The following is a 13,790-nucleotide window of genomic DNA, read 5'->3' as shown; positions in this document are numbered from 1 at the left end:
CTGGAATGTACTGCCTGGATGTGTGGTGAAGGTAGGTTCAATCAAGGCATTCAAGAGGACATTAGATGATTATTTGAATAGAAGCAATGTGCAGAGGTACAGTGAAAAGGCAGGACAATGGCATTAGGTCATAATGCTCATTTGGAGTGCTGGTGCAGACACGATGGGCTGAATGGCCTCCTTCTATGCCATTAAAATCCTGTGGTAATGGAGAGGGTTGATGAAGGTAGCACACTCAATGTTGAGTAGGTAGATTTTCAAAAGGCATTTGATAAAATTACCCCACAGCAGACTTGTTAGCAAAATTCGAGCCAATGGGAATAAAGAGTTGATGGCAGCTTGGATACAAAATTGCCTAAGGGACAAAAAGCAGAGAATAATAGTGAACGGTTGTTTTTCAGACTAGAGGGAAGTATACAGTGGTGTTCCCCCACGTGTTATTATTAGGACCATTGCTCTTTTTGATATATATCAAGGACTTGAACTTGAGTAAATTGGCATAATTTCAAAGATGACAGAAAGCTTGGAAATGTAGTAAACAGTGAGGAGGATAGTTGCATTCTTTAGGAAGTCATAGGCATAGGCAGAAAAGGCATAGTGAAATTTAGTGCAGCGAAGTCTGAAATGTTGCAATTTGGAAGAACAAAAAAATAAAGAGGCAAAATAAACTAAATGGCAACATTTGAAAAGAGTTACAGTAACAGAGACATCTGGGAGTTCACATCTATAAATCATTGTAGGTGGCAGGACAAGTTAATAAAGCTCTTTAAAAAACACAGACAATCATTAGCTTTATAAATAGGGGTATTCAAAAGCAAGAAGTTTAAAAACTTTTATAAATTCCTAGTTAGACCTCAGCTAGTGTATTGCATCCAATCCCAGGCACAACACTTTAAGATGGATGTCAAAGTAGAGAGAGTACAGCAGAGATTTGCGAGAATGGTACCAGGGATGAGAGTATTCTGATATTTGGAGGCTCGGAAAATTGGGATTAGTAAGTGTGATTTAATAGAGGTGTTCAAAATTATGAGCAATTTTGATAGAATGGATAGGGAGAAATTGTCCCAATGACAACAGGACAGGTTTAAGTTAATTGGAAAATAAGCCAAAGAGGAAATCAGGAGATTTTTTTTTAAACTCAGCAAGTCCTTATGGCCTGGAATCATTTCCTGAAAGGGAGTGGAAGCAGAATCAGAAGTAAGCTCTAAAAGGAAATTAGATTTATATCTGAAAAGAAAATATTTCCAAGGCCTTAGGAAAAGAGCAGGAGATTGGGATTCACTGGAAGCTCTTCCAGAGAGCCGACATGGGCACAACAGACCAAATGATATCTCTCTCTCCTGTACAATTCTGTGGACCTCTATTTTAACCCCCCTGTGACACATTGCTCACTAGAACTATGGGCCATCACTGTGACAGTTACATGAAAACCTTGACAGCATTGTGAAATCAGTGTTCATTCTCAGGCTCCTGAGGAACAGAATGAAAGAAAAGCATTTGTTACTGCCTTAGGGAAGTACTCTCTAGCCAAAACACCACCCTCTCCTCATGGTAAATAAGAACGGGAGCCCAGGACCAAGGCCTCCGGCTGTTAATAACTCAACAAGCTGATGTTGATCCGGACCCAAGATTGGTGAATTTTTCCAATGACAGTAATTGATAGCAGAGGATCCAATGAGGGTTGTGTGAGATTATGGTGCTGACTGTATTTTGGACTTCATGGATTGACAATATTTTGGAGCAGTCTTTCAGGAAGAAGGCCATATGGGTTAGTGCCTTTGGGATCTTACCTTCTGAGGTAGATAAAGTCCAGAATAGAACAGAGAGCTTCCTCTTGGATTCCCTGCCATATGAACCCCTTCCCCCATTCTCCTCTGGATCCTCTCCACCAGAACCTCCAGTGCCGCATCTGAGAACTTGTGCACCCTCTCCCTCAGTCCCTGAGCCATTCCTAAACATGTGCTGTGTTTCAGTCAGCACACTTCACACCGTCAGTGGAAATGGGTGCATGAAGCCCACGTTTACTGCTCCATGAAAATTGCTTCTAATCAGCCCTTGAGTGCTAAACATGCAGGTATCTGATTTAGCATCTCCAGGTAAATTCACATTGTGGTAATCAGGACTTAGGCCCAAAATTGCATGCTATCTCCATTACTAGCACAGCCCCTGTCTGATTTCACCCTTTCAGCAAAATAGAACCCTTGAAACATACTGTATTTGGTACTTCATGACATGGGGTCTTTCATTTTACAGTATTAGGAAACAGAGGCCCAAATTGATTTTTGATGAAGGAAGCCTGCTTGGTATTTGATACAGTACCAATAACATTGACTTTTATTCACAAAGCAACTTTAACATAATAAAAAAAAGCACAATTTACTACACATGTAGAGAAAAAAGAGCGTTGGCCAAAATTGTGGTCAAAAAAATATTTTGAGGGGCTTTTTAAAGTCAAAGAATAATGTGACAAGACGGAGGAGGTTAATAAGGTAGTCCCACAGGGTGAGATCTAAATGGTTGAAAGCCCTGAAGTACTAGTTATGGTTCAGTGGTAGTATTCTTGTCTTGTTTTCATGTCTTCAATCTTACATAAACACACCAACCACATGGAGACAAAAGCAAAAATTGCTGGAAAAACTCAGCAGGTCTGACAGCATCTGTGCAGAGGAAGACAGAGTTAACATTTCGAGTCCGTATGACCCTTTTTCAGAACCAAAGAGAAGTAGAAATGTGATGAAATATATACTGTTAAAGGGGGTGGGACAGGTGAAGCTGGATAGAAGGCCAGTGATAGGTGGAGGCAAAGGAGAGATTGCAAAAGATGTCATAAACAAAAGGTCGAAGGGGTGTTGATGGTGCTGATACTGGCTAAAGGAGGTGCTAATGGTGACATTAAGAGTAGAAAGCAGGATGAGCAAGTGACAGATGACCCTAGTGGGGGTGGGGTGGGGGGGAGGGGACGGTGTGGGAGAAAAGATTGAAATTGTCTAAAAGGTAGGAATAAAACAATGAATAGAAATACATTTTAAAAATAATTATAGAAATAGGTGAGAAAAAATATATATATAAAAATTTAAAAATAAATATTTGAAAAAAGAGGATCAAAAAGGGGTGAGGATGGAGGAGAGAGTTCATGATCTGAAGTTGCTGAACTCAATGTTAAGCCCGGAAGGCTGTAAAGTGCCTAATCGGAAGATGAGGTGCTATTCCTCCAGTTTGCGTTAAGCTTCACTGGAACATTGCAGCAAGCCAAGGACAGACATGTGGGCATGAGAGCAGGGTGGTGTGTGAAATGGCAAGTGACAGGGAGGTCTGGGTCATGCTTGCGGACAGACCAAATGTATTCCACAAAGCGGTCACCCAGTCTGCATTTGGTCTTTCCAATGCAGAGGAGACCGCATTGGGAGCAGCGAATGCAGGAGACCAAATTGAGGGAAGTGCAAGTGAAGCGTTGCTTCACTTGAAAGGCATATTTGAGCCCTTGGACAGTGAGGAGGGGAGAAGTAAAGGGCCAGTGTTGCACCTTCTGCAAACAATGGGAAGGTGCAGTGGGAGGGGTTTAAGGCGGGGGTGATGGAGGAGTGGACCAGGGTGTCCCGGAGAGAACGGTCCCTATGGAATGCCGACAGGGGGTAGTGTAGTGAAGATGTGTTTGGTGGTGGCATCATGCTGGAGTTGGCAGAAATGGCGGAGGATGATCCTTTGAATGCGGAGGCTGGTGGGGTGATAAGTGAGGACAAAGGGGACCCTATCATGGTTCTGGGAGGGAGAGGAAGATGTGAGGGCGGATGCGCGGGAGATGGACCGGACACAGTTGAGGGCCCTGTCAACCACCGTGGGTGGAAAACCTCAGTTAAGGAAGAAGGAAGACATGTCGGAGGAACTGTTTTGGAAAGTGGCACCATCGGAACAGATGTGACAGGGGTGAAGGAACTGAAAGAATGGCATGGAGTCCTTACAGGAAGCAGGGTGTGAGGAGCTGTAGTTGATGTAGCTGTGGGAGTCGGTGGGCTTGTAATGAATATTGGTGGACAGTCTATCACCAAAAATGGAGACAGCGAGGTCAAGGAAGGGAAGGGAAGTGCCAGTGATGGACCATGTGAAAATGATGGAGGGGTAGAAATTGGAAGCAAAATTAATAAATTTTTCCAGGTCCAGACGAGAGCATGAAGCGGCATTGAAACAGTCATCAATGTACTGGAGAAAGAATTGTGGGAGGGGCCCTGAGTAGGACTGGAACAAAGAATGTTCCACATACCCCATGGACAGAATTTTCCGCTCGTCGGGGGGGGAATGTTCAGGAGCGGGCGCGTGCAGGCGCGTCTCCGATCGGCACCCCAGATCGGGGGCACGCTGCTATTTTACGTGGGCGGGCCAATTAAGGCCCACCCAGTGTGACATCCGCACGGAAGTGCTGTGCAGGCAGTGGGGGGCTGGTGGGAATGGCAAATGCTGAAGTGCGCTCCCATCTCCCTGAGACTCCCTGCCTCAGGGAGATCGGTTCCCAAAGTGACAAAGTTAGTCTTTCGAAAATTTCATTTACCATCCAAGTCCCCTCATGTGGCATGAGTTGGGACATGGACATAATTTTAAGTAAAAATTAATCTTAATCTTTTAATTCAGTCATGAAACCTCATCCCGTCCGTGGATGAAGTTTCATGCTTTCTCAGGTGGCCGCCAGAGCTCCTTCAGGTTGGACGGGCAGGTCCATTAATTGTTTTTATTGCTTTTTGAATGTCCTCAATAGGTCGGCGGGCGCACAGCTGACTCGGCTGCGTCCCCGCCGACCTTAAAATTGAAATGAGGCAGGATGACATTGGGAGTTCCACCTGACGTAATTTCGCGTCATTTTATGCATCGGCGAGCAGGCCCCTCCCCCACTCGCCAACGGGAAAATTCTTGCCTATGTAAGTGACATCAAATGAAAACTGTTACATCTTCAAACAAATCAAGTATACAAAGTGATAAATTATAATTTACTGAAATGTAATGGTGGTTTGTTGGTTAATGTGCAGTTGGTTTGAGATCACTGTACGTTCTCACAGTTCTGGTTGTCTTTAGGAGTGTTGCACTTGGATTGTGCCTCAAGTCATGTTCTACTTGCAATGGGGTTACTTGCTGTTTCTTGTTCTGGTACTTCTCTGATTTGACATTGGTTTCTTTGCAATGTCTCACTTCGAGGAACAGGCCATGGAGTTGGGGAGGAGGCAAGCGGCCAGGTCGGCAGGTGTCGGTGAGGCTGGAGTGCAGGGGCCAGGTGTTTGAGGCTCACAGTCCCATCCACTCTGTCTTCCCACCATCCAAAGCACTGATGGTTGCTGCAATCGTTAATGCTGCAACACTGCTCATTCACAGACTAATACAGTCAGACATGTGGGTCATACACAAAGGTCCCTCGGCCCCTTGAGGATGAGCGTCTCTAGCACCTTCCAAAGTCGCTTTATCCCATTTGTGACCACTATCCCCAATGCCTAACATGCCATGGCATCGCTGCTACACATCCAAAGATTTATTGCATCTTAGGAGGGTTTGTACTCCACCACCCTCTCAGCCAGTGTGTCCCACATTACTCTGTCCAAAAGGTCCTCAGCACCTCACCTGTCAACCTCATGGCACTCAACTTAAATAAATGCCACCATGTTAGTCATCCCTGCACCAAGGGGAAATGTTGCCTTCTGTCCACCTGGTCTATGCCCCTCACAACGGTATGAAGGTCAATAATGCGACCTGTCAATCTCCTGTGCTCCATGGCAAATGTCACCAGTGTATGCAATGTTTCCTCATAACTCCAACTCTCCAGGCCAGCATGCATCCAGGTCAGGAACCTCTGCACTCTCCCCACTCCAATGCCATCCCTCCCATGAAGCGCAGGTCACAACTGAACGCAGAAGTGTAGCTGTGGCCTTGACAGCGTTTTCTGCACTTGCAACATGACCTCCCTTTTCCTACATTCTATTCCTCGGCTAATAAAGGCAAGTCTGGCTTTTACCTTGTTAAACGCCTTATGTTCCTGTTCTGCTACCTTAAAGGGTCTGCCCAGCAAGGTCCCTGTAATCGTCCTTACTTTCCACGGTCCTACCATTACTCATGTATTCCTGTACCTTGTTTGTCTTGCCCAAGTGCTTAACCGAACACTTATCCACGTAACATTCCATGTGGTATTCCTTAGCCCATCTGACCAGCCTGTCCGTTTGCGCGTGTAATGTTTGGGCCTCCTCTTGACTATTTACCACCCCACCAATGTTCATCTCCTTAGGTTCTTGAAGGTTGAGCACATTATGGCCTTGAGGGAGTAAGGGATGAATTGTGTCACTGACTGAACGCTAACTGATGCATTGTCCTTGTTGTTAATTTCAGCATCACCACCGAATGGCCGCCCCCAACACGTCCAGAGCCCCCCCTCCACACCTGAGGGGCGTCACTTGGCACTTGCGTCACATCATTGTAGCGAGCCAGCGCAGCAACTACTACATCGATGGGGATTATAACATTGGCTAGTGTCCTGGGGCACAGTGGAGAGGGTACTTCACAATCGCTGGAGGAGATGGCACAGACAGAGAGTGCCGATGGTGCCAGCAGCCGGAGGACTGCAGGGGACCAGGCACATGCTGAGTCGGGCAGTGATGATGTGCCTCTGGAGATGTCACCAATGCAGCAGCTGCAGGACAAGCGGCAGGATGCATGGGAGCACCTGGCAGGGTTGCATGAGAGTGTGCTCCACTTGGTCTCTGTGGTGGAGGAATCCAGGCAGAGTGTCAGTGATGGCATGAACCTCAGGACAGAGCTTCAGGCTTCCTCCATTGAGAGATTGGCGACGCTCATGGAGAGGGGCTTCCAACAGATTGATCATCATCTGATTGGGTTACGCTCTGACCTGCAAGCCCTCACAGCGCTAATGGCCTCAGGTAGTCATTGGCAATTTGGGAGATGTTCTGGGCACCAAGTGTCCCAGCTCGGTGCCCATCCATCCACGGTGAGCAGGGAGGTCCAATGTGACCTCATGTCGGTGCAGCAGCTGCCTGCTGTCGCTGTGAGCTCCTCTCAGGGCGCTCCAGATGGCAGCAGCTCCTCTGCCCCTCTGCCAGTGACCGTTGCATCCGTTGAGGCTGCGACAACTGGGGAGGTGCCAGTTCTGGAACTGGCCACTCCCTCCCAGGCGGGGGCAGCACAGGCTCCATGGGCCAGAGGACGTCCGCCAAGGTCATCGAGGCTAACAGGACAGCAGAGTCAGCAGGCTGTCTCACAAGCCACTCTGAGTGATGGGGCAGCACCAAGACATAGCGCCGGCAAATGAAAGCATAAGGCACGTTAGGCACTCCACAGGTTTGTCACTGGTGCTTTTCTGTTGGCCCTAGATTAGGGAATTTTTGTTTGTGAATGTCAGAGCGACGTTTTTTCATGTTTTTGGTGGCAATAAAGTCCACATTTGTGACCATGGCTGAGGGTGTCTCCTTTGTGCTGCATTTGTCTGTTTCACAGACATATCATGAGTGTTTGAATGGACATTGATGTTTCTGTACTAAGCCCTTAGTTGCAGCTGATGAGGTGGAAGATGTGGCACCTAAGTGCCACGTGTGGAAGTGCCAGGCAATGCTGGTCCTGCTGATCCATGTGTGTGGAGCTAGCTGAAGGTTCATTGGATTAAAGTGTCCCACGTGTCCCTGCCTCCTTGGTGTAATAGCGGGTCGGCGTGCTGCCCCTCATCATTGCCCTATGCTTCCTCATTCTCTGAGGCACTGCTGGATTCATCATGTGCAGCCTCATCCAGGGCGTCAAGGTCTTCATCATCAACTGCATCCCCCCTTTCAGCACAAGATTGTGCAGGGCGCAGCATGCTACCACTATCACCGAGACGCGATCTGTGGGGTACTGGAGTGCGCCCCCTGACCGGTCCAGGCATCGGAAGCGCATCTTGAGAAGACTGATGGCTCTCTCCACCACAACCCTTGTGGAGGTGTGGCGCTTATTGTACCGCTGCTCAGCTTCTGTTCTTGGATAGCGGAGAGGCGTCATGAGCCACCTTCTGAGGGGATAGCCCTTGTCACCCAGCAGCCATCCATCAAACCGAGCCAGAGCACTGAAGAGCCCCGGCACCTGGGATTGTCTGAGGATGTAGGCGTCGTGGGAGCTGCCTGGGTACCTTGTACAAACTTGCAGAATCTGCATCCTGTGATCACACACTATCTGCACATTCATGGAGTGGAAGCCCTTCCTGTTGATGAAGGCACCGGGCTCACCTGCTGGCACCTTGATGGCCACATGTGTACAGTCTATAGCACCCTGGACATGGGGGAAGCCAGCAATGGCAGCGAAGCCTCTGGCTCGCTGTGTCTGACTTGCCTGGTCCCAGCGGAAGTGGATGAAAGTCAATGCACGCCTGAACAGAGTGTCTGTAACCTGCTTGACATAAGTGTGGACAGCTGATTGGGAGACACCGCAAAGATCACTCACCGAGCCCTAGAAGAAGCCCAAGGCATAGAAGTTGAAGGCAACTGTGGCCTTCAGAGCCGCTGGCATGGGGTGTCCACCCACACAGTTAGCAGAGATCTCAGAGCCAATCATCTGACAGATATAGTTGACTGTTTCCCTTGACAGTCGGAACCTCCTTCGGCACTGCACCTCAGTCATATTGAGGTAGCTGCTTCGCCGCCTGTATACCCTGGCAGCAGGATAGTAGCGTCTTTTGCGGCCCCTTCCACCTTGGACAACCTCTTGGCCCTGCACCTCTTGTGCTTGCGCCTGGCCTCCCAAAGGTGGCTCCCCTGGAGGCTGATTGTCCAGTCCTGGCCTCCTCCTTATTCTAGCCCTCCCTTCCTCCTCAGAGGAGCTGCCTCCAGTGGAGATGTCAGAACCCATACCCAGGCTAAATGGAGGCCTCCGGAAAGCTGCAGGCCGGATAAAGATTACTGTCTGCAGACTGGTGAGCTGAAGCTTCAAAATACAGAGAAAGCTGTTGGAAATCAACCTGAACGGCTATCGATCACACAGGCAAGTTTAAAACACTTGCTGCAATAAATACTTCACATAAAACATTAACAACCTGAGCCCACATATCCCACCCGTGGATGAGCTTTGTTAAAAAGTCACTTACCTGCCTGCCCGTTGCGCCTGTGCGCCGAGCCGAAGATCGCACGGGCTCCTCAAAATCGGCGTCGATTGCCAAGTTAAGGGCCTAAACAAGCCCTTTAATTAATGGCAGGTGCGCATCGCGCTTCATTGCGCACCCACCCAGCCAAATATTGCGATGGCGCGCGCTGACATTAGGATGCTCGTCCGACATCAGCGCACGACATTTTAAGCGCAGACGTGTGGGGCTCACCCCCTGCACATCACCCAGGAAATTCTGCCCAATGTATTGGAAGGAAAAATAAAGTCCAGAATGAGGAAGCGGTTGACGTTGCTCAGAAAGAATTAGATAAGACCCATTTGGAATGGGATCCAGGGTAACTGCAAGATCTTAAAATGTTCAGAGATCAAACCAAGCAGGAATACCAAACTCCTTTGTGTGAACATAAATAGCACCTCAATAACATCCTCGAAACGGCTAAAAAAGATTTTGATCTGAGGAGAAACGAGTTGTTGGTGCACAAAGAAGCCATTTTGACCTTATTGTCTCAAGATGAGAATTTACCACATCTGAGTTCAGAAAATGAGCTTAAAGATGGAATTACGCCTACGGATAATGAAAAGGGAGACTTTGGGGCTGAGGACTTAAATGAAACATTCTTTGCTGAATTAAAGAGCGGGCATAGGAAAACAAAACGCAGATTCTGAGTTGTGATAATTCTATGATATTTAAATTCTGCTAATCCTACTTGTTACATGTTGTTGGTTTTATCTTGGTTAAGCCTCAGTACCTTCATAATGCGAGATGTGTAATTGTGCAACAAAATGACAAGATTATCTGTACAGTAAGTATAAGCTATTTGTTAGAAGTTTATGATGTTAAGTATTTCCTGTGAAGAACTTGTAAAGCCATTGTGAGAAACCCTCACTGTAGTGAAGCTTCCTTTCTTCCAAGCAAACAGTGTTCTGAAAACCAAACTTATTCTGGTGTTGAGAGTGGAGGTGGGGAACTTCAACTCCTGAAGAACCTCAGAGCTTTTGCGCATGCGCAAACTGGGAGGCACATTCAAGTTCTACATTTTCACATTCTGTGGACTAGGCGTGCCTGTGCAAGAAGGAAAATGGCATGAAAACCTGGGTCAGGTAACCAGATGCAGAGTGCTATTAAAAAGAGGAGTCCCAGGCGGGGGCAGGGGAAAGAGACAGGGAGAGGTCTCAATAAGAAGAGTCCCAGGGAAGGGACAGGAAGAGATCCCAGTTCAGTTAAAAAGAAAGAAGCAGAGAAAAAAGGCTCCAAACAGGAAAAAGGCTGCAGGTAGCAGACCTTAAGTGAAGTGGGCTCAAGGGAAGCCCTGGCAATCAAAGAGGGATCAGGACAAGTCCTGAAGATCCAAGAAGGCAGCCGAAAGTTACTGACTCCATGCTGCGGGCCGTTGGGACAAAGGTGCCCCTTTGGAGCAGTAGTGTTCTGCTCGGCATGGCCGAAGATCTGAAATTGTGCTTGAGGGTTGGTTCTTGAGTATATACTTAGGAATTCAGGGGAACGGAATCTCAGCAAATGAGATTGAAGCCATTGTTGATGCCGTCCGAGTTAGCGTGACTTTTGGAGAGATTTCCCAGGTTACATCATTGAAGGTGGAGACTGGAATCCCTCATGAGAAAGACAGGAGGCTGAATTTTACGTGTCCCCGGCAGGCGTGTTTCCCATGTAGTGGGCACGTAAAATAGGGCGGACAGGCATCCCATCACCTTCCCACCTACCCCCAAGCTCACCCCCATAATATGGGAGCAGGCGGGCGCCGAAATCAGCAGCCTGCCGCCATGTTTAAATAAACAATTAAGGGTCAATTAAGCCTGTTATCAAGCCTGATAATATGCTGCCCGTGCCATAAAATGTCTGGCATGGGAGGCAGGGTGGGAGTGGGAAGATCTTTGCTGATTGCAGAGCAGCCCCCTTAGGTTGAATCCCCCCCCAACCTTCCTTTCTACCTGTTCCATCCCTTAATCTCACCCCCCACCAAAACTGTCCCTCGCCCCTCTCCCTAACCTACCCAAACCCACCCAACCCAAGACCCCGGGCTTAGCTGCTCCAGAGATCCAAAGCCTTGGGATCCGGTCTTCACCAGCAGTCCTGGCAGCAGCCACTGACGCCTTCCTGGCAATTCTGGGACTGATGGAGCTGCCGGCCCCTCATGGGGCTGAAGTCCCACTTGGTCCTTGATAATCAGCCCCGCAGCACTTTATGGCTGTGGGGTAGGTTGGCGTAGAGTGTGTCAGCTTCACATCGATGTTGTTTCTTTAACGGGCCTGCTGTCTGCACCCTTTGTATTATTCAACCCATAGTTTCAGTGAGGTTGGTTGACTCACAGTGTTTACTGATGTTCTGGGTGCATTGTTGAGAAATCCGTGGACTCTGTCCAGGTCTCATCTGCCATTTGTTGTATAGTATGGTGTGTTCGATCACAGTTGCCTGTTAATTCACACGCAACCCATACTTACCCTAAATGTTGGAGTATAAGATAGATATTGTAAATAGTTTTATCTTTCTGACCTATAAAGTAAAGTTTATTTTTGTTTGTTCAAAACCTGTGGAATCTGGTGGTTTTATTCACTGAGCAAATGTCTTACATCTCAAAATTTGTCTACTTTAAACAAAACGTTATTGGTTCCTAACTGGATCTTAACAATCACTTGGGGGTCTTGGCCAAGGATATTGAGCAGCTAAGTTGTTCCAACAAGTATTCCTCCATTGATGGCCAAGAGAAGGGTGTGAGGGGAGAGGGAAGGATGAGCGTCCCAAACTACCCCACGTTTCGATGATGACTCCCTCCGAGCCCTCCTCCAGGCTGTGTCCACCAGGCGTGAGGTTCTAATGTCGGTGGACGCTAAAACAAGGACTCGCTCAATGACCCGAGCTGCCTGGATGAAGGTGTCTGCAGAGGTCAGCAATGTTGGTGTCATGAAGCTGGAGGCAATGCTAGAAAGGGTTAAATGACCTTTTGAGATCCGCAAGTGTGAGCGAGTCTGAACTCTGTCTATCAGTGTGTGCAGAAGGTACAAGGAAGGCTTGATAAGGCTCGATCGAGCCTTGTGAGTAGCTCAGAAGTCCGAGGCAGCATTATGCACAAATGACACTGCAAACAATGCCTCTGTGGAGGTGTCATTGTGGTTCTGGCAGGGAGTTAGGGGTTGGTCTTAGACTTGAGTAGGGTACACAGCGTATAGGCTGCCAATCATTGGAGCATGGTCATGTGTTAAAATGGATGTACCTGAGAATAAACATCATAGCAATGTCACACCTCATTTCAGGAAAAGTAGGCCCACAATGCCCGGGAGAGAAACAGGACTGGAGGTGGCCTGCCCGATCTGGCAATCTTCATGCTGCTGGAAGGATCTGCTGCTGTCCTCCACAGAATGGAGCCAGTCAATTGACAGAGGTGAAATTGGAGAAAAGTTCTGGGCTGGTGAGTTTGCAAGGAGCTTTATCCAAATTTGGGACACAGATGGGTAGAGGGCTAGATGGAGGGTGACTTAGGCTTGGCATGGTTACATGAATTGTAAAATTGTGGTTTATGCATTCAAAGGCTGGGTAGCTTCCTGGTGAGGATGTTATAAGTGGTTTAATGGTTTCTAGGTGTCATATCTCATAATTCATGTGTGGCTAATGATGTTGAATCTTGTGTCCTTGCACATCTTTCCACTTAGATTAGGAGAGATAAACACGAGAGGACATGGCTTTAGGGTGAAAGGGGAAAGGTTTAGGGGGAACATTAGGGGGAACTTCTTCACTCAGAGAGTGGTGAGAGTGTGGAACGAGCTACCATCTGACGTGGTAAATGCGGGCTCACTCTTAAGTTTTAAGAATAAATTAGATAGATACATGGATGGGAGAGGTCTGGAGGGTTATGGACTAGGTGCAGGTCAATGGACTAGCGGAATAATATTTCGGCACAGACTAGAAGGGCCGATTGGCCTGTTTTCTGTGCTTTAGTGTTCTATGGTTCTATGGTTCTATGGCCCAGAGCTCAGTGACCCAGAGCCAGGGCGACAGGGAGACTGGGAGCCTGGACACAAAGCCATCTCCTGGGGCCTCACAGGAAGGCAGGGAGGACCAATCGGTCCTCGTGGCAGAGGATGAGCAGCCATTGCTGCCACCCATAAGCACCTCTCAGGGCATTTTTGATGGGGGCAGCATCTCCTCTGCCCCTCCACCATTGGCACAGTCCACATTGATTGTTGTGGCGATAGAAGGTCCTCCTGCCATTCAACAGGAGTCTTCTAACATGGAAGGACCCTCAAGGTTTCAGACGCATGGAAGACATCCGCCAAAGTCATCCAGGGCAAGGGGACAAGCAGATCAGCAGCCTCTCTGCAGTGCAGCAGCAAGCGAGGGGGGAGCACTGTGCCAGAGCACATGGAAAAGAATTAAGAAAACTACACACTAGTCACAAAGCAAGTCACATGGGTGCGTTCTGTAGATATTTTCATTAGATGAGCCATTGGCCATTTGTTAATAAACCATCAACATAATATCCCTTAAGTAGAGGTTGAGTTTACCTATAATTGATTTATGAAATGTCTGGAGAAAAGATTCATGAATTGTCAGTAGTGAATGTAGCTCAAGATTCAACAATGCCCGAGGTATCGAGACGGTGGGCGGAATCATCCCAGATTTGCACTAAATGCGGTAGCAGACAGGTAAAATGATGAAGGGTTTTCACGCC

This window comes from Cetorhinus maximus, chromosome 18, assembly GCF_964194155.1.
Source record: "Cetorhinus maximus chromosome 18, sCetMax3.hap1.1, whole genome shotgun sequence".
Lineage (NCBI taxonomy): Eukaryota > Metazoa > Chordata > Chondrichthyes > Lamniformes > Cetorhinidae > Cetorhinus > Cetorhinus maximus.
Note: the sequence above shows the minus strand (reverse complement) of the source record.